Raw genomic sequence first — 21,753 nt, forward strand, 5'->3', positions numbered from 1 at the left:
TCTATAACTTGATTTTATATTTGGCCACACCTGCATTCTGAAGGGTAGATGCTAAAGAAAGAATCTAAATGAAAGTGACCTTTTATAAGGGACAAAATTACACAGTGCTGCTTATGAGTATGGCACAGTTAATAAGTATGGTATTTGTTTTCTTTTCAACAAAACTTTTTGAGTTCTACTTAACAATACACGAGCATCCTGTGTCTAATAAATATGCTTTCTATTTCTAGTAAAAACTTTGACTTAACTTCAGTGGTTAATTAATCAACAGATTCTGTGGTCTAATTTTAATATGGTGCTTAGAACACAATCTGCATACTCCCTTAGTTTAGTAGGAAGAATGCTAGACTTTTAGTCAGAAATTTGGTTTTGAATTCTGGTTTTTCCTCTCAATCCTTCTGTGATTTTGACCAATTACATAAATTCTTTGGTCTTCTAGTTCCTTACCTGCAAAATGAGAAGATGTAATAAATGACCTTTCCATACTTGTTTGACCTTTTCAGAGATAAGTGTCATGATTCTATTCAGCTTCCTTTGATATAGCATGTAATAGTTTACAAATCACTTACATGCATTTTATTTTTCATTTAATCCTCATACAAGTCCATGAGGCACCTATTGCAATTATTATTGTCCACACTTTGCTAATGAAGAAAGTAGGTGGGGTGTCTTATGATTTGTCTAAAATGATACAGCTTCTAAGTGTCACAGCTTGGATTAGCCCAAAGGCATACAGGTAATAAAAAGCAAGAAAAGGAGTCAAATGCTTATCTTTTGACTCCAAAACCATGATTCTTTTTTTTTTCCTCTCTAAATTTTTATTTTTATTTATTTAATTATTTTTAAAGTTTTTTTTCCATATGCTTTTGAGTTGAAAATTTTTCCCCTTTTTCTCCCCCCCACCCTCCCCCAAGACAGTGCACAATCTGACATAGGCTTTACATTTACATACCCATTAAACATATTTTCACATTAGTGAAGTTGTAAGTAAAAATTAAAACCAATAGGAGGAACCATCAGAAAGATGAAACAAAACTCAACACAAGGTAAAAGTAAGTGAGAGCAATTCGACTTCCATAGTTCTTTCTTTGGATGTGGACAGCATTTTCCATCCCGAGGTATCTGGAGATGTCTTAGATCCTCGTAATGCTGAGAAGGGTTCAGTTTAACATTCTTAGTCATTGCATAACATGGCTGCTATTCTGTACAAAGTCCTCTTGGTTCTGGTCACTTCACTCAGCATCAGACCATATAAGTCTTTCCAGGTTTTTCTGACGTCAGCCTGTTCATTATTTCTTATAGCACAATAGTATTCCATGACATTCATATACCACAACTTGCTCAGCCATTCCCCAATTGATGGGCATCCTCTCAATTTCCAATTATTTGCCACCACAAAAAGAAGTGCTATAAACATTTTTGTACATGGGGGTCCTTTTCCCATTTGTTTGATCTCTTTGGGATATAGCCCTAGAAGTGCTATTGCTGGATCAAAGGGTATGCACATTTTTGTAGCCCTTTGGGCACAGTTCCAAATTGTTCTCCAAAGTGGTTGGATCATTTCACAACTCCACCAACAATGTATTAGCATTCCCATTTTCCCACATCTTCTCCAACATTTATCATTTTCCTGTTTTGTCATGTTGACCAATCTGATAGGTGTGATGTGGTACCTCAGAGTTGTTTTGATTTGCATTTCTCTAATCAATAACGATTTAGAGCATTTTTTCATATGGCTATAGATGGCTTTAATTTCTTCATCTGAGAACTGTCTGTTCATCTCCTTTGACCATTTATCAATTGGGGAATGGCTTGTGTTCTTATAAATTTGTCTTAATTCTCTATATATTTTAGAAATGAGGCCTTTATCAGAAAGACTGGTTGTAAAAATTCTTTCCCAATTTTCTACCTTCCTCCTAATCTTAGTTTTATTGGCTTTGTGCAAAAACTTTTCAATTTAATGTAATCAAAATTATTTCTCCTTTTTCCTTTCTCCCCTTCACTAGTGTTCTGCTTTTGAACACCACCTCCTTCAGTCCCTTCCCCCTTTTATTATCCCTTTCCCTTTTCTTCCCCTTTAGTCATACTGCTGCTTCCCTCCCTTCTTTCCCCCCCCTCCATTTTCTTTCCGCTTTTCCCTCCTACTGCCTATAGGGCAAGTTAGATTTCTATACCTAACTGATTATATTATGCCCTTCTTGAGCCTAATCTGATGAGAGTAGGGTTCAAACAATGCTCCCCCCCTTCTTTCCCTCTGCTGTAATAAGATTTTGTGTCTTTTCCTGTAATGTAATTTACCCTTGTCTGCCTCCTCCTTTCTCAGTACCTTTTCTAAGATCAGATTGATCCACTTATTTGGATCCATTTAACCCCTTGATTAGATTTTTTTTTATCATTACATCAAAGTCAACTAATATCCACCCTCTTTATGTATACTCCTTTAACAAGGTGTAATAAAAATACAGTTCTCAAGGGTTGCAAGTCTCATATTCCCTTGTAGGGGTTTAAACAGCCCCCCCTTATTAACAACATATTGTATCTTCTGTCCCATTTACCTTTTTAAGTCCTTCTTGAGTCCTGTACTTGAAGATCAAATTTTTTGTTGAGCTCTGGTCTTTTTATCAGGAAAGTTTGGAAGTCTCCTATTTCATTGAATATCCACCTCCTCCCTTGAAAAATGATGCTCATTTTTGCTGGGTAATTGATCCTTGGCTGCATTCCAAGCTCCTTTGCCTTATGGAATATCATGTTCCATGCCCTGCGTGTCTTTAATGTAGAAGCTGCAAGGTCCTGTGTAATCCTGACTGTGGTTCCATGATATTTAAATTCTTTCTTTCTGGCTGCTTGCAGCACCTTCTCTTTCATCTGGTAATTTTGGAATTTTGCTATTATATTTCTTGGCGTTGTCAATTTGGGATCTCTTTCAGGTGGTGATCGGTGGATTCTTTCTATGGTTATTTTCCCTTCTGGTTCTAGGACTTCTGGGCAGTTTTCCTTTATGATTTCCTGAAAGATACTGTCCAGGCTCTTTTTTTCATCATGATTTTCAGGTAGTCCAATAATTTTTAAATTGTCTCTCCTGAGTCGATTTTCCAGGTCGGTTGTTTTACTGATGAGGTATTTTACATTTTCATTTTTTTGTTTCTGTTTGACTGATTCTTGCTCTCTCATAGAGACATTAGTTTCCATTTGTCCAATTCTAGTTTTTAACAGATTGTTTTCTTCTGTTAGTTTTTGTACTTCCTTCTTCAACTGGCCAATTGTGTTTTTTAGGGACTTGTTTTCTTCAGTGTATTTTTTTTCCAACTGGCCAATTGTATTTTTGAAGGACTCTTTTACCTCTCTCATTTGACTATTAAAATCCTTCTTGAGCTCTTCTAAGAAGGCTTTTTGGGCTTCAGACCAGTTCATATTCCCTTTTGTTGTTGCAGATGTGGGTTTGTTGACAATGTTGTCCTCTTCAGAATTTCTGTCTTGATCTTCACTCTTCTCATAATATGAATCTATGGTATGTTTCTTTTTACTCATGGTGTTTCTTTATTCCCTGGCCTTTAAAGAGATTGAGCTCTCCTGCTGGGAACAGAGGGCTGACCCAAGCTTCTTGTGTTGGGAGCCTAGGTCTTGGTCACTGGCTTTGTGTCTGGGGCCTCTTATGCTGGGAATTGGAGGCTGTAGGTTTCTGGCAGCTTACCTTGTGTTGGGCTGGAATCATGAAGACTGGAACTTTCAGGCAATTCTAGGTTGACTGCTTTTCCTTTCCTTTAGCTTTCTTATGCTCCTTTTAGATGGTTGCTGCAGGATGTTTATCTGTCTGGGGCCCTCTGCAGTGTTGTCTCCCTGTTTCTGCTAATACACCAGGAGATTCCTTTGCAGTGGAGTGTTGAGACTCCTGGTGGTTTTCTGAGCTGGTTTCCACCAGTTCCCCCCACCCTCTCTGAGGTATTGGGAGGTCCAGGTGTTGGTGTTTGCCTGCTCTACCACCTGGGCTTCAGGATTTCTTCACAATTGGAGGCTTCAGGGCTCCTAAAGCTCACCTGGTGTTGGTTGGAATCAGCAAGGCCGGGGCTTTAGGAAGCCTTTAGGTTGTTTTCTTCACCTCCTTTCAGATGAATGCTGCAGGGTACTTATCTGCCTGGGGCCCCTTGTTTTTGATGACGCACTGGGAGACCCATTTGCTGGACTACTGCACTGCTGCTCCTTGTCTTTCTTCTAGTTCCGGTGCTCCAGGGTTTTTTTTTTTCTGGGGTGATATTTTCTGGGTTTTCAGAGGTTGATAGGGGAGAGTGAGAGTGACTACCTTTTCACTCCGCCATCTTGGCTCCCGGAAGCAGAAGTCTATCCACCTCCTCCCTTGAAAAATGATCCAAAACCATGATTCTTTGCACTATATTATATTGCTTTGAAAGTTAGTACTGTGTTGGGCCAAGGTGGTGCAAGCCAGTAATCCCTAGTAGCAGGGAGGATGAAGCTAGCAGATCTCTTGAGCTTAGGATTTCTGAGCTGCTGTAAACTCAGCCAGTGTCTGCCCAAAGTCTTCCATTAACATGATGAACCACTGTGAGCAGGGAACATCTAGGTTGTCTACAGAGGAGTGAACTGGCTCAGATTTGAAATGGAATGCATCAAAATTCCCTAACCTATCATTCATGGAATTGAACTTGTAAATAGCCCCTGAACTTCCAGCCTGGGTGAAATGGGAAAAAACAATTCTTAATAAACAATTAAAAGTATCTAATATATAGTGGGGTTGTTTGGTCTATTGCCGTTCAGTTCAACACTAGGGGGAAAATCACTGAGAAAGAAAACAAAAGTAAAAATAGAATATAACAAGGTAATCACTATTAATGAAAATGAAAATCCAGAAAAATTCAGCATCAATCCAAACTGAGTGAAAATGGGCACGGAAACCTTTTAGTGCTACTAAAACAAAAGGAGAATTCTTTTTATTCTGGAAATTGAAAATGAAATCAATTGACAACTAAAAAAAAATTTCATTACTTTCTGCATTAGATTGTGAGCTCCTTGAAGACAGAGACGGTCTTTTATTTTCCGTATCTTCAGCAATTAGCACAGTGTGTGGCATCTAGTACGCCTTTGTAAATGCTTATTGGCTGGCTTACTGACTTATTTATTCCAAAATAGAGATTCTCATGTTTGAAAACATAAGTGTACCCAGCCACTTTGTATAGTCAACTTACCACCTTCATTTGCAAATGTAAGCCACTAACCCCCTGCACTTAAAGCAGTCCACTTACTGCCCCTGTACTGTAAAAACAGGTAGATAGATAGATAGATAGATAGATAGATAGATAATAGATAGATGGATAGACAGACAGATAGATAGATAGGTAGGTAGGTAGATAAATCTTCTTTCCTGTTCTTTGATGTTTTATTGTCATTGTTTCTTATATCTACTGAATGATTCTTCCTCATTGACTCTCTGGTTCCATGCAGTCCAACGTAAAAACTTAAGTATTCTAAGAAGCCTTTTTACATTAATGTAAAACTTTCTGCAATCTCTAATCCATATCACTGCCTTCCATAGTTCTTTTCAAAGTGTATAGATCACAAATGATTACTATAGCTTACATATTTATTGTCATGGTGTGATTTCCTTCAGTTTATACTATACTGGGATTTGCATATAGGAATTCATCAGAAGATCTCTGAATTCTCACATAGCGAAAGTGACAACTAAAATTATATAAACTCCACAATGTTGAGTATTGTGTGATGTACCTTGTGTGTTCCATCAGCATTGATAGATAAAAATAGTAAAAGTGAAATAAAAACAAGAATCCATCACTCTGGAATGAGTGTCCCTGTATTTTATAACGTAATGTATAAGATATTGTTGTGGAAGCCTTGAAAAAATAAACAAGAGAATATTACATAATGTTGTGCTTTAAAGTTTTCTTGGCAGGATCAGACACATTCAAACTGAAGATGAAAATAATTATTTATCACATTATGAAAGTAATTTTAGAGGCTTTGTGTTATTGTGGGAAAAGCACTGGATATGGAGGCAAGTGACTTGCTTTGAATCTCAGCCCTGGTATTTACTAGGAATTCCTGAGGCAAAGTCATTTTGCTTTTCTAAGCTTCAGTTTCCTCAGTTATCAGTGTCACATAATAGGTAAAGATCCAACCAGAAACCCGGGTTCAAGTCCCACCCCTGTCTCTGGGCAAATAACTTAACCCCTTGGTTGCCTAGGTGATTCTGTAACTTATAAGTTGCAGAACAGTTGTCAGTATGGAGAGGTAGAGAGAATTTCCTACTAGGAGTTGCTAAAAGAATTAAATTATCCTTTTGGTCCAAATTTTACCCCCCAAAAGGGAATAATAATCTTTATAATATTTACCTTAGAGGGCTGTTAATAGGGCTATGCTTTTAAGCACTATAGACAGTTGAGTTACTTTTTTTTTCTCAGAATAAGAAAATACAAATAGTAATTATAATATCCTGACTGGAATATGATATAGGGGCTAGAAGACTGGCTTTGGAGTTAAAAAAAAAACAATAAATTCTTAAGGAGTTTAAGATCTTGCTTACAATTCTCCTCTCTGTTCCAACCCTTACCTTGTACATATCTAGGGGACTTTGATTCTTAATGGCAGGGATTGTTCCTTTTCTGACTATTTCAAAGTGAAAGAACTGACAACCTAGTAACAAAACTTAGGAGGTGCAGAGAAGTCTGTGACACAGCAATGGATGCCTTTCTGGAGCACACACATATAATGGCAGAAACAACAGCTTTGGAAGCCCTCAGCCAAGAGAAAGAAAGAAATTAAAGGGTACTCATTGCTGGCACTAATTGACACTCTATTGCCCATAGCAGTTCCTGGGTGGAAGTTCTTGGGTAATAGGCATGTTTGTGGTTGATCAGAAGGACCAGGGGCCCTGGCAACAGTTCCAGGGCAAAGAGGAGCACTAGCACTTGCAGTGTCAGGGGGAAATGAGACCTGGTCACAATTCAAGAACCAGGAAGACTGCTAGTGCTTGCAGCTTCAGGGAAGCAGGACACCTTCCTAGGCAAAGATCAGACCACAGACCAGTACAGCAGTGACCACACCTCTGTCTATATCACACCACCTTAGAAAAATCAAAAACTTTGAGAAACAACACCCTACACTAGCTCTGAAAACAGCAGCCTGAAAAAGCTTAAAGCTTTAGACAGTGCCTCCCCACTCTCAGGTGAGTAGAGACCAATTTTAACATAAAGTTCCTAGTCAAGAAATATTCTGGTAAAATGAGCAAAACATAAAAACAAACAAACAAAAAACTTGTCCATAAAAAAAAATCTACCATTCCACTTCCAGAGCCAAGATGGTGAAGTAAGAAGTTGCTCCCACCTTCCCTTATTAACATCTGAAAGCCCAGAAAATATCACCCCAGGAAAAACCCTGGAATAGCTAAACCAGCAGAAAGATGGGATATAGCTTTCCTGTAGCCCAGGAAGCTTGAGGGGCTAATGGAAAGAGCAACTCTTGCCCTGGGGGAAGGGGAGCAGTACAGACTGGGAGATGTCCCAGCGAGCTAGTGGAAATACCCACCTCAGCATGCCAGGGGAAGATCCTGAAACCCAGGTGGTAGAGCAGGCAAGAATCCACACCAGGACTCCGAAGTGCCTCAGTACAGGCAGGGGAACCAATGGAGACAAGCTTGGAAAACCACTGCATGCCATGGCTTTCTCCAGCAGCCAAGTTTCCCTGTGCTGCAGCACAACTCTAGGAAGCACAGTGCTAAGAAGGAAAGTCCCAGGTGGAGAAACATCCTGCAGCAGCAACACATCCATCTGCAAGGAGCCAAAGAAAGGAATGAAAGGCACAAATGGACAGGCATTCTCTAGGGGCCAGACTCCCCACCCTAATAGTCCCTTCTAATTATAAGTCCAGAAGTGCAATTCAATTCTCTTTTATATCTTTATCTTATTACTTCAGCTTTAATAAGGTTTAATTGTTTAAATAGTGTTCTGGTAGTTTAGTAGGCCCTGTGCCTTGACACTTTTTGATGTATCTCTACCCCCACAAAAAGATCTGACACCCAAAAAGGAACTATGGTGTTAGAGAACACTGGGAATTCAGGTATGCTCTTTCCCTTCTGGAGAAGGTTTGTTCTTATTAAAGAAAATCTTAGACATTGGTTCAGTTTTTGCAATTGAGATTGTATATTATAAATCTGACTTGAAATGGTATTACTGAAGCTGGTATTTGTTGTTCAGTTGTTTCTGTCATGTCTGACTCTTTGTGACCCCATTTGGGATTTTTCTTGGCAGAGATACTGGATTGGTTTGCCATTTCCTTCCTCAGCTCATTTTACATAGGACGAAACTGAGGCAAACAGAGTTAAGTGACTTGCCCAGGATCACATAGCTAGCAATGGTTTGAGACCAAAATCGAACTCAGGAAGATGAATCTTCCTGACTACAGGCCAGGCACTCTATCTACTATGTCACTTAAGTTATAACTGTTTTCAAGTATTTGACGGAGAGAAAAGGGATTAGTCTTTCTCTCCTGGGCCTCAGATAGCAAAGGAAGCAGGAGTGGGAGGAAGTTGCAGAAAAAAAATATTTTGTGTTCTAAGGAAAATACTTTAAAAAAATAGTGTCTAGAAATGAAACAATCTGCTTTGAGAAGAAGACATCTTTAAGTTGAATTTTTTAAGAGATGTAGTAGAGACTCTACTGCAAAGGAATCTCCTCGTGCATTAGCAGAAATGAGGGAGGCAGCATTGCAAAGGGCCGCAGGCAGATAAACACCCTGCAGCACCCATCTAAAAGGAGCTGAAGAAAGCTAAAGGAAAGGAAAAGCAGGCAACCTAGAATTGCCTGAAAGTTCCAGTCTTCCTGATTCCAGCCCAATGTGAGGTAAGCGGCCAAAACCCTACCACCTCTAATTGCCAACATAAGAGGCCCCAGCCACAAAGCCAGTGACCAAGACCTAGGCTCCCAACACGAGAAGCTTGGGTCAGTGCTCTCTGCTCCCCAGCAGGAGAGCTCAATCTTTTTAAAGGCCAGGAAATAAAGAAACCATGAGTAAAAGGAAATGTACTATAGATTCATATTATGAGAAGAGTGAAGATTAAGACAGAAATTTGGAAGAGGATAACATTGTCAACAAACCCACATCTGCAACATCAAAAGGGAATATGAACTGGTCTGAAGCCCAAAAAGCCTTCTTAGAAGAGTTCAAGAAGGATTTTAAAAGTCTAATGAGAGAGGTAGAAGAGTCCTTAAAAATACAATTGGCCAATTGGGAAAAAAGTACACTGAAGAAAACAAGTCCGTAAAAAACACAATTAGCAAACTGGAAAAAAAGTACACTGAAGAAAACAAATCCCTTACAAATACAATTGGCCAATTGAAGAAGGAAGTACAAAAACTAACCGAAGAAAACAATCTGTTAAAAACTAGAATTGGACAAATGGAAACTAATGACTCTATGAGAGAGCAAGAATCAGTCAAATGAAACAAAAAAATGAAAAAAAATGGATGAAAAAGAGCCTAGACAGTATCTTTCAGGAAATCATAAAGGAAAACTGCCCTGAAGTCCTAGAACCAGAAGGTAAAATAACCATAGAAAGAATACACCGCTTACTACCTGAAAGAGATCCCAAACTGACAACGCCAAGGGATATAATAGCAAAATTCCAAAATTACCAGATGAAGGAGAAGGTGCTGCAAGCAGCCAGAAAGAAACAATTTAAACGTCATGGAACCACAGTCAGGATTACACAGGACCTTGCAGCTTCTACGTTAAAAGACCGCAGGGTGTGGAACATAATATTCCATAAGACAAAGGAGCTTGGATTGCAGCTAAGGATCAACTACCCTGCAAAAAATGAGCATGATTTTTCAATGGTGGAGATGTATATTCAGTGAAATAGGGGACTTCCAAACCTTCCTCATAAAAAGACCAGAGCTCAACAAAAAAATTTGATCTTCAAGTACAAGATTCAAGAAAGACATAAAAAGGTAAATGGGACAGAAAGATACAAAAGGCTGTTAATAAGGGTAGACTGTTTACATCCCTACAAGGGAAGATGACACTTGCAATTCTTGAGAACTGTATTGTTATTACACCATGTGAAAGAAGTATACATAAAAGGGGTGGATATTAGTTGACTTTGATGTAATGATAAAAAAAAAAATCTAATCAAGTGGGTTAAATGGATCCAAGTAAGTGGATTAGTCTGATCTTACAAAATGCACTGAGAAAGGAGAAGGCAGACAAGGGTAAATTACATTACAGGAAAAGACAGAAAATCTTATTACAGCAGAGGGAAAGAAGAGAGGGGGTGAGCATTGTTTGAACCTTACTCTCATCAGATTTGGCTCAAGAAGGGAATAACATAATCAGTTAGGTATGGAAATCTAACTTGCCCTATGGGCAGTAGGAGGGAAAATGGGAAAGAAAAAGGAGGGGGGATGGAAGGAAGGGAAGAAGCATTGGGGGCAAAGGGGAAGGGGGGAGAGGGATAATAGAAGGGGGGAGAGACTTAAGGAGGCAGTGGTCAAAAGCAAAGTACTGGTGAGGGGGTAAGGGGGAAAGGAGAAAGAAAAGCATAAATGGGGGAAAAGGATAGAGAAAAAGAAACAGATAGTAATTATAACTGTGAAAGTTGAATTGCAATCTTTATTTTTCTCTTCTGTTGAGTTTTGTTTCCTCTTTCTAATGGTTCCTCCTATTGGTTTTAATTTTTACTTACAACTTCACTAATGTGAAAATATGTTTAATAGGAATGTAAATGTGTAGCCTATATCAGACTGTGCACTGTCTTGGGAAGGGTGGTGGGGAGGAAGGGGGAGAAAAATTTTAAACTCAAAAGCATATGGAAGTGATTGTTGATAAATCAAAATAAATTAATAAAATTTTAAAAAATAAAATAAAAAAGTAAAACAGAAAAAAAAAGAGATGTAGTAGAGGCACAATGCTCTGTGAAGTTCTCTCTGGCTTGGGAATAGAATGATTTTTTTTCCCACTGAGTGGTCTAAGCCTCTTCTGTTCACATTGCTTCCTCACACAAAATAATTATAAAGTTTAATATGATTACTTATGAAAATGACATTTTCATATGGGATTGTGAGAGAATTTACCAGTGAAAGATTCCTCCGCCATCCCCTTTATCTTGACCTTTTGACTAAGCATCTAACTTTGTTAAATTTCATGACCACAGAATCAGACATTATGATCACTTATTTTGTGATGAGAAATGGATATCAGAAAACATACCATTATCTATATCTTTTAAAACAGTCACAACCAAATTCTGTGACCTTGCAGTTATCTAAAGGAAGATTGAGGTTATATATGATTTTCTTTATTTTTAATTTTATAAGAAAGTTCTATTCATTTATGCTTTTCAAAAAGCGAATTCTAGGTGGGGAGTGAAGATGGCAGAGTAAAAGAAGTGACTTACTTGAGCTCTCCCCCAAACCCCTCCAAATACCTGTAAAAATGGCTCAAAACAAATTCTAGATCAGCAGAACCAACAAAAAGACAGAATAAAACTAATTTACAGTCTCAGACAACCTGGGTGGTTGATTAGAAAGGTCTACTGCACTGGACTGGGAGAGAAACACAGTTCAGCGTGGGCACACACTCAAAGACCAGGCCTCAGTGAACTTGGAGCAGGCCTCAGGGGGACTGAATCAAGGGGATCTGTGGTGGTTTCCAGACTTCTTAACCCACAAACACCAAAGACAACTTAGAAGGTCAGTAGAAAAGGTCTGTCAGACCTGGGTGACAAAGGAGCAGTGTCAGGCTCCAGCCCAAGCACAGTCTTAGGGTGGTAGCCACAGTAACAACAGCTGCTTCCAAAGCTCTTCACCCACAGATGGTGGGGGGATCAAGCAGCTAATCAGAGGGGAATTGCAAGGATCTCTTTGCTGGTGCTGAGGCAGGATTCTGTTGCTTTGCACTTACTTGGCTCTGGGTCACAGTCCTGGGTGGCAGTCCTGGGGCAAGGAGAGCTTTACCATGGTGGAGCCTGTGGTAGTGGTGAAGAGCAAATCCTCCTCATGGTTCAAAAGCAGAAAAAAGTGTTTGTTGTCACTCATATACCAGAGCAAAGACTAGAAGAGTAAACACCTCGCCTTTGATCATACCAACTTGGAAGAACTGAAAATTTACAGATCCCTAGAAGTATCTCTCAAAACACTTGCCCAAACCCTCTGAACCTTGGGACAGTATACCTTCCACACTGGAAGCAGAGCCCTATCTTAACAAAGAGTTTAAAAGTCAAGCAATTGACTGAGAAGATGAACAAACAACACAAAAAACCTCAGAGTATAGAATCTTACTTTGGTGACAAAGAAGATCAAAACCTACAACCAGAAGACAACAAAGTCAGAGCACCTACATCCAAAGCCTTTAAGAAAAATATGAACTGGTCCAGGCCATGGAAGGGCTCAGGGATTTTGAGAAGCAAGTAACAGAAGTAGAGGGAAAATTGGGAAGAAAAGTGAGAGTAATGCAAGAAAATAATGGAAAAACAAGTTAACAGCTTGCCAAAGAAGACCCAAAAAATACTGAAGAAAATAATACCTTAAAAAATAGCCTAACCAAAATGGCAAAAGAGGTCCAAAAAGCCAATGAGGAGAAGATAATTTAAAAATTATTGGACTATCTGAAAGCCATGACCAAAAAAAAAGAGCCTAGACATCATCAAGGAAAATTGCTCTGACATTCTAGAACCAGAAGGTAAAATAGAAATGGAAACAATCCACTGATAACCTCCTAAAAGAGATGCTAAAAGGAAAACTAGGAATATTATAGCCAAATTCCAGAGTTCCAGGATCAAGGAGAAAATATTACAAGCAGCCAGAAATAAACAATTCCGGTTTTGTGGAAACAACACTATCAGGAAAACCCAAGATTTGGCAGCTTCTACATTAAGGGATCAGAGGGCTTGGAGTATGATATTCCGGAGGTCAAAGGAACTAGGATTAAAATCAAGAGTCACCTACCCAGTAAAACAGTATTATCCTTCAGGGAGAAAAATAGACATTTAATGAAATAGAGGACTTTCAAGCGTTCTTGATGAAAAAGACCACAGTTGAATAGAAAATTTTACTTTCAAATACAAGACCCAAGAGAAGCATGAAAAGGTAAACAGGAAAGAGAAATCATAAAGCACTTATTAAGGCAATTTTCCTTGATAATTTCATGAAAGATGATATCTAGGCTCTTCTTTTGATCATGGCTTTCAATAATTTTAAATTATCTCTCCTGGATCTCTTTTCCAGGTCAGTTGTTTTAAGATAACATTTATAACTCATGAGACCTTTCTCAGTATTAGGATAGTTGAAGGGAATAGATAGATAGATAGAGTACATAGGATGAGATGAATATGAAGGGATGATATCTAAAAAAAACACAGTTAAGGAGTGAGAAAGGATTATACTGAGAGAAGGAGAAAGGGAGATGCAGAATGGGATAAATTATCTCACATAAAACAGCTAAGAAAAAAGCTTTTATAGTGGAAGGGAATAGGAGGGAGGTAAGAGGGAATGAGTGAATCTTACTCTTTTTGGATTTGGCTTAAGGGGGGAAAAACATACACACTCAATTGGGTATGGAAATCTAACTTACCCTACAGGAAAATGGAGGGAAGGGGATAAGAGAGGAGGGATGATAGAAGGAAGGTTAGATCGGGGCAGGGGATAATTAGAAGCAAACACTTTTGAGGAAAGACAAGATGAAAGGAGAGAATAGAATAAATGGGAGAGGGGGTCAGGCTAGGATGGAGGGAAGTATAATTAGTTTTCCACAACATGGCTATTATGGAAGTGTTTTGAATGACTACACATGTATAACCTATATTGAATTGCTTGGCTTCTCAGTGAGGGTGGGTGGGAATGGAAGAAGGGAGAGAACTTGGAACCCAAAGTTTTAAAAACAAATGTTAAAAATTGTTTTTCATGAAACTAGGAAATGAAATATACATGCAATGGGGTATAGAAATCTATCCTGCCTACAGGAAAATAGAAGAGGAAGGGGATAAGAGAAGGGGGGATGATACAAGGGAGGGCATACTGGAGGAAGGGGTATTCAGAATGCATGCCATCTTGGGGTGGGGAGAGGGGAGAGATGGGGAGAAAATTTGGAACTCAAAATCTTGTGGAAGTGAATGTTGAAAATTAAAAATTAATTAATTTAAAAAATAAATCAACACTATTCTTTTTAGTAAAAACTACAAGATAAGGACAATCAGAATGTTTTTATGTAAAGGCAAATACAGCATGGTTGTCTGAAATAATTTATAGGAACAAAACCATACATAAAATTTGAAAAGTACAAATTTCAAGTCATCATTTTTTCATATGAAATGTAACCAGTGACATGCAGAGAAAGTAATCTGTTAACCATTTAAAATAAAGATTGTGTGTGTGTGTATGTGTGTGTGTGTGTGTGTGTCTGTGTGTGTGTGTATTCTCAGAGAGAAGGGTTTTTCATAATTTTGGATTTCTTTTATTTATTTATTTATTCATTTATTCATTTTTAGTTTTCAACATTAACTTCCATAAGATTTCAAATTCCAAATTTTCTCCCATCATTCCCATCCCCTCTAGATTTCTTTTTCTCTACTACTGTGTCTGCAAAGTGTAGGAACTAGTAAAGGGATTCTTGTTGGAGGAAATGGGGGAAAAAACTTTAAAAGAGCTCATTTCTACAATAGAAAAAATCATTAAGCATTTCTTTAGAATGCATGAACCAGCCTCAGTGTTATGCCTGCATTAATAAATTTATCATTTGTTCTGTGGGGTTAGCCTTCTTGCTATGTGCTATAACCTTTAACAATAATTAAGCCACGTCTGAGGTTTAAATCCAGCCTTTGTTGATCAGTTAGGAAAGAAAAGCTGTTGAAGGAGCTGCCTTTGACTCCCTAATGATTTTGTTCATCATTTATAAAATCAGAGTCCACTTTTCAGTCATTTCTTTGAGCAAAAGTGTTTTTGATGAAACAGTATTAGCTCAATTTCTCTGTACTTCAACAGAATGTACTGAAGAGCCAGTAGAAGGGGATTTAAAAAAAGAGCAGAAAGGGAATGATTGAATTTCAGATGACTTTATTAGTTAATGAAGGCTATGGTTGATCATGAGCATAGTTATATTCTGTGATTCTTATTTCATAGACTTATATGTAAATTATCTTCAATTCAAAATGTGAATGTTAAATGAATGAGCTTGCATCTTTTATTTCTTGCCTAAATTCTTAATATTTTCCATGATTCTTGTCTTTTTTTAATAATACCATTTAATCATTTTTCTTCACCTACATTTGCTATAATCACTCATGGTTATACCAAACCCCATCTTTAGCACTGTACTGTGATCTAATGCAGACTGAATACTCAAGTTTTCTAAGACAACTTGACTGAAAATTTTGTAAAATTGTTTTTAAAGGCTATAAGGGCCACTATTCAAATATGTTTATGTTCTTTATTAATGCTTCAAATTGTGGCTTAACTATAGCTATTTTAGATACTGTTGATACCTTAAGTGACTCTATTTCTTGAAGTCACATGTCCAATGAATTTTTATTGAATTTGTTTCAAAGAGCAGAGAAGTTCTTTTACTGCAAATAGCCACAATTTATTTCTTTGTAGAGTCAGTCAGTGAGAACAGTAATGTACTGAGTATTTAGAATACTACAACAATCACAGAATTTAATCATTTGAAGGGATCTCAAATGCTATCTGAAGCTAACTAACTAGAATTCTCTCTGTAACATACTTGTTCAGTAGTTATATGGCTTTTAATTTAAAAAATCCCATAGTGGGGAAATTTACTACCTCCAAAGGCATCTTATTCAACTTTTGAAAAGCTCTGATTATTACTAAGTATTTTTTTCACAAGAATATTTATTTTGAAGCTGGGGGCAGGAGCAGAGCTAAGATGGCAGAGTAAAAGCAGTGACTTGCTTGAGGTCTTCACCCACCCCCTCCAAATACCTGTAAAAAAAATGGCTCTAAACAAATTCTAGAGCAGCAGAACCCCCAAAAAGACAGAGTGAGACAAACATTTTTAACTGAGGAAAAAAGTATATATTTTTCAGCCTGTGAAGGTAAAAGGAGATGATCATATATTCGTGTAACATAAATTCACAAATTTACTTTTTTAAGACTTAACCCACAAACTAAATGAAATAATGTTTAATTTTTTTCACTTAGTTGTAAAATCTCAATATTGTTACACCTGATGTGGCACAGACAATATTAGAGCTTGATAATCACACAGCTGTGCATCCTTTAATAACTGATAGAACTAAGGGATTCCTATTTACAATACCACTCTTGATCACATCTAGAGAGCTACAGAAGATGAATAGGAGATTTTTCTTGCATTTTGTTCATTATCCTCATAAACAGTGTTTTTAAAAAAATAAGTAATCCTTTTCTGTATTTGTGCTACAATTTTAATATTTTTGTGTTTGTATGTGTTTGGTCAATAGTAAATCAACTTGTTGTCCTTCTGTTTGGTTATTCAAGAAAACTTGTGCTTTTGTGTATGTGATTGGGAAATATGATTGTAATTTTTCTAAGCATATCCTGCATAAAGTCCTTGATTGGTTCCCCGAAAGACATAAGATTAACAGTCATTGCAGTGGATAGTCAGTTTCATAATAATAATGTTACAAATTGGAGAGCAGTAGGGCAGAGTTTTCCCTAAACCTTTATAGAAAAGCTAGGGTGACCTTGGAGGAGGAGAAAGGAAGGACCAGGTGAGTTCATTAGATTCAGAGTCCAGAATTTCTGTACATTTCAACTCCAAACACAAGATGAATTTATCATGGCTGAGGACAGAGGGACATCCCTGAGGCTGGGAAAATATAGGGCAGAGCTCTAGAGATTGATTGGGCAGGTAAGAGCACTGACAGCCCAGTGGTTTAGCAATTTTGACATGGAGCAGGGCAAAGCAGAGCAGCAGCAGAATCCCTGAGCAGAAGAAAGGTTGGGTTATCCCAACAGAACAGATCAAGAAATGAGTGTTAAGCTAGTATCTGTCCTGTAGCAATTGGACTTACTACCAAAAAACAATAGGGGTTTCATAATGTTCCCAAAGAGAGAACTAATAATGTAATTGATACATTATATTGGTTGAGATGATTTTTGTAGGGGTATAACTACCTAAATTTCTCTATCTTTTGGCCAGTAATAATGGTTACTTAATTCCTTGATTTTAATATATAATGGTATGAAGACTGCTATCCATTAATTGCATTAGAGGATGTTGTGTGTGTGTGTGTGTGTGTGTGTGTGTGTGTGTGCATATACTGTTATATGTTGGATGCTTAATGTGCTTGAGTTAATTAGTAAACGAGTGTGAATACTAAAACCACCCTTCTTGTGTTACCTATTACCAGGATGAGTTTTTAATTCTGTCTGTAAAGGAAAATCATATAGATATAGATATAGATATAGATATAGATATAGATATAGATATAGATATAGATAGATACAGATATAGATATATAGATATATATACACATATGTGTATGTGTGTATATATGTATGTATGTGTATACATACATATGTATATGCATGTGTATATATGTATATGTTTGTGTATGTGTGTATACATATATATGTATATGTATGTGTGTGTATACATACATATATAATATATAGAGAGAAAATATATAGAGAGAGATATATATATGTATCTATATGTCTATATATCTCTATATATCTCTATATATCTATATCTATCTATCTATATCTATATCTATTCTATCTATTATATCTATATCCATCTATATCTATATATCTATATATATCTATAGATATCTATAGATATATATAGATATATATAGATATATATATATAGATAGATAGATAGATATATGTTAGGCAATTGGGGTTAAGTGACTTGCCCAGAGTCACTCAGCTAGTAAGCATGAAGTGTTTGGACTGAGGATGAATTTGAACTCAGGTCCTCCTGACTTCAGGGCCTGTTTTCTATCTACTGTGCCACCTAGCTGCCCATAAAAGAAATATTTTTTTAAAAGCCTTGGGACTTTTCTTTGGTTATTAATTTATTTTTCTCCATTGTAAAGCTAGAACATATCCCATCTCCCTACTCCCCAACTACAAGGGCCAACTTTAATAATTTTTCCAGGCATTCAGGGTCTGTTTTAGTTCAGGGAGGCAAATATATTCCCTGGAGCAACACTGAATTAGAAGAGGAGTAAGTGAATATAAATTTCATCAAAAGTCACATATATTTTCTCTTCCATGTATTAGTAAAACAATTATATAATTGGTAATTCACAGCACATGCAAGTACTATCATGGCCTTTAATGGCTAAGTGGTTGTACTGAACTCTCCCAGGACCTGTCAGGAATGAATTGTTTTTAGGACTACTCATTGACAGCTACTTGACTATTGGTGCCAATTATTTATTAGCATGAATGGCTATTTTCATATTAGATCAAATGTTATTATATTTTAAGAGTGAATAATTTTTGTAAAATGTTTTTAATCCTAAATGCCTTTCAAGAATCTCTGTTAATGAACACCAATTAAGGTGACTGCTACCTAGAGTGTTGTTTTTAAAAGACTTAAAATCATTTTAGTTTCTTGAAATTATGGAGCTTGTACATGTTACCCTTGGGATTTTCTTGCACACCAAAATATTTCTCTGGGAAGTTCATGAAAAAATTAGCAAAATGTGTGAACTACATTGTGGTATGGGCCACATAACTTGTTTGGGTGAGAAATTAACCTTGTTTCTAAGTTCATTACTCTCATGTTTAACATATTCACAGTTTAGGGCTTACTGGGAATCATTAAAAGGTTTTCTTGTCTGTAATATTTTTTCTCATCATAATCCAATCACTGTGTATGTTGAGTGAAAGGGGGAAGTTACAGGGGGGAAGATAGAATGGAGAAGCATCTATCCTTTGAAATATCGAGTAATAGAAATAATCTTCCTTACTTTCTGCTTGTCAAGTAGACCACAACAATAGAATGAGTATTTCTCCAATATTGATATTTAACAGTTCTATTGCAATCCTTCATTCATTCCCTGAGAAATTATAAGTACTACACATCGAGGCAGTATTTCCCCAAGGCTCAGGTCTCACCGCATCACTCCACCTACTTAATGAATTCAAATATCTATGATCCCTTGGATTATACATAAACTCGTCTTTTTAGCATTTAAAGCTCTTGGCTTGGCCTTTTCTTATCTTCCCAGTGTTGTAACACGTAATTCCTCTTTCCTGCCTCTATGGTAAAGCAACCCCATACTACTTGTCATTTCTCACACAAAGTACCCCATCTCCTGTCCCTGTACCTTTTCAGTATCTGTCATCCATGCCTGAAATTCTACCCCTCTTCACCTAGCTTTTTAGAATCTGTGGGGTCCTTCAACATTCAGTTGAAAAGCCAGATTCTGTAGGAGGCTTTTCTATGTTCCCACACCTACTACCTCCCCTTTAAGATTATATTGTATTTACTTTGTAATAATTTTGTATACTTTTATATGAGTAGCTTTGGCACGACATGGACATCATACCCATATCTCCCTTCTCTCTTTCTGGGATAGAATGAGCTGATTGTGGGGTTGTGTTTTTTTACTCAATGTGTCATTTTTTAAATTATTTTATTGGATTGTTGAATGCGTTTACGTTTAGAATTATGAGAGTTAGGTTTATATTTCCCTTCGTCTCTTAATATTCTTGCTTTTCTGAATTCAGAATTTTTTTATGTTGCTTCTCCTCTATAAAGCACTTTTTGGGGTTATTTTTGCTTAATATAATTTAATGCAACATTATTCCCACAGATTCTCTTTCCCTCTTTCTCTCACAACTCTCCCAAATGTCATGCGTTCCATATTTTGAGTTTCATTTAAACAACAAATTTATTTTTTCTTTCTTCCTTTTTATCTAGTTATCATATTCAGTCTCCCTTTTTCCTCTCTCAGTCAAGTGATTAAGTAACATCCCCCTTCCTCTCTGCCCCTCAACTTATTTGGTTTATTTTTCTTTTTCTATATCTTCTTTCAAAAAGAATTATTTCCCTCATCCTATTAAATCTATTCTCTTGCATTTATTCTAAACTTTCATTCTGTATTTGATGGTATGTTTATTTGCTTATTCATTGTTTTATCTCTGTATTCTTCATGGAATTAAAGCCTCTAAAGAATCTATTTTCAGTTCCCTCTTCAATCAACTCCCACCTACCCCCTTTTCTGATTCTGAAAGAGAAAAGAAATATATAAATTACCTTACAATTGTGATACTAACTCATTGTATTTATTAATCTAAGCATGTTTCTTAATTTCAGTTTTTTAATTTGTCATCAGGCATTCACTGAGCAACTACTGTGTGCCTAACCTTGGTTAATTTTTTTTTTTGAGGGGAAGAGAGAGGTCAAAATACATGGTCCAATTTTATTCCTGAGATGTTTATATTATAACTGAAAGCAATATTCAAACAACACATGTATTTCCCACTAATTAATGTAGTATAATTAGGAAAAAAAGTGTGATATAAATAGAAATAATGGATTTGGGTACAGGGTCCTAGGTTAGGGTTATAACTCCCCCACTTAAGTGATTTTGTGCAAGATGTCCTCTTTGGGCCTTAGTTTCATTATCTGTGAAATTGAGATAAGAATGCTGTCACTTGGCTACTCTGATCAATACAATGATCCAAGACAATTTTGAAGAACTCAAGATGAAAAATGTCATGCACCTTATGAGAGAACTGATGAAGTCTGAGTTCCATATTGAGCCATACTTTTTTCACTTTATTTTATTTTTGCAAAATATCTAATGTGGAAATATGCTTTGCATGATTTTACATGTATAATTGAAATCATAATGGTTGCCTTCTCAACAGTTTGGGGAGGTTCAGAGGTAGGGGAAAAATTTGGAACTCAAAATTTTACAAAAATGAATGTGAAAAATAAATACATATAATCTGTATTTACACACACACACACGTATATGTGTATGTGTACATATATAAATATATATGTGTGTGTATTTATGTATGTATGAAGAATTCCGACACTTTCTATAAGATAAGGTTATTTTCAAGAGAGTGCTTTGTTAGTTGAAATATGTTATAATTGTGAGCTCTTTTAATCTTCTAAGCTGGGTATGATTCCTGTTAAACATTATGAAATTAAAATGTTTTGATTTTTTTTATTTCTTATTTAGATATGGAGGATTATAGAAGAGATTTTAGCAATGAGTTTTATAGCAGATTGTGGATTGGATGAACCATATTCATTTGCAACATGATGTTTAGTACCAGGACTCTTCCCTGTCATTGGTGAGTGCTACTCATTCTATTTTGCATATATCTCTATCTACCTATCTGTGTATAAATATATAGATATATAATATGAATATTGATATGCATATATTTATGTATTATGTATATGTATGTGTCTGTCTTGTGATTTAATATGCAACAGATAAATTTTTACATGCCTATTGTTAAATGTGCTTGAGTTTAAGATGTGATTATATATTTCCAACAAATTAGAATGGGACTAAAAAATTATCTGCACCTTTCACAATATTAACAACTAGGACAGAACCCAAACAGATTGCTTTGCCAAACATGAAAACAAGATCTTTTAGACCAAACCTATTTGATGATCTCTTGCCTCTGATATTGTCTGTCAGCCCAGAGCTGAGTTTGAAAATGATAAAGCTTTGACTTTAATATAGGTTATCTTCTTATTTTCTACATACTAGGGTTTGTGGCATACCTTTTGTAGATGTAGCAT

At 36.6% G+C, this 21,753-nt stretch overlaps 1 protein-coding gene across 2 annotated transcripts in view; it reads left to right on the forward strand.

The window, feature by feature from the left end:
* CHRM3 (cholinergic receptor muscarinic 3) overlaps positions 1 to 21,753 on the forward strand; it is a 625,193-nt gene that overhangs the window by 174,816 nt on the left and 428,624 nt on the right. For both annotated transcript variants that reach the window (XM_020982037.2, XM_020982039.2), the window contains exon 2: positions 21,176 to 21,290. The gene's annotated coding sequence lies outside the window, so the exon portion shown is untranslated. The remainder of the gene's footprint in view (positions 1 to 21,175; positions 21,291 to 21,753) is intronic.

This window comes from Phascolarctos cinereus, unplaced genomic scaffold (assembly GCF_003287225.1).
Source record: "Phascolarctos cinereus isolate Bilbo 61053 unplaced genomic scaffold, phaCin_HiC Scaffold_5;HRSCAF=322, whole genome shotgun sequence".
Lineage (NCBI taxonomy): Eukaryota > Metazoa > Chordata > Mammalia > Diprotodontia > Phascolarctidae > Phascolarctos > Phascolarctos cinereus.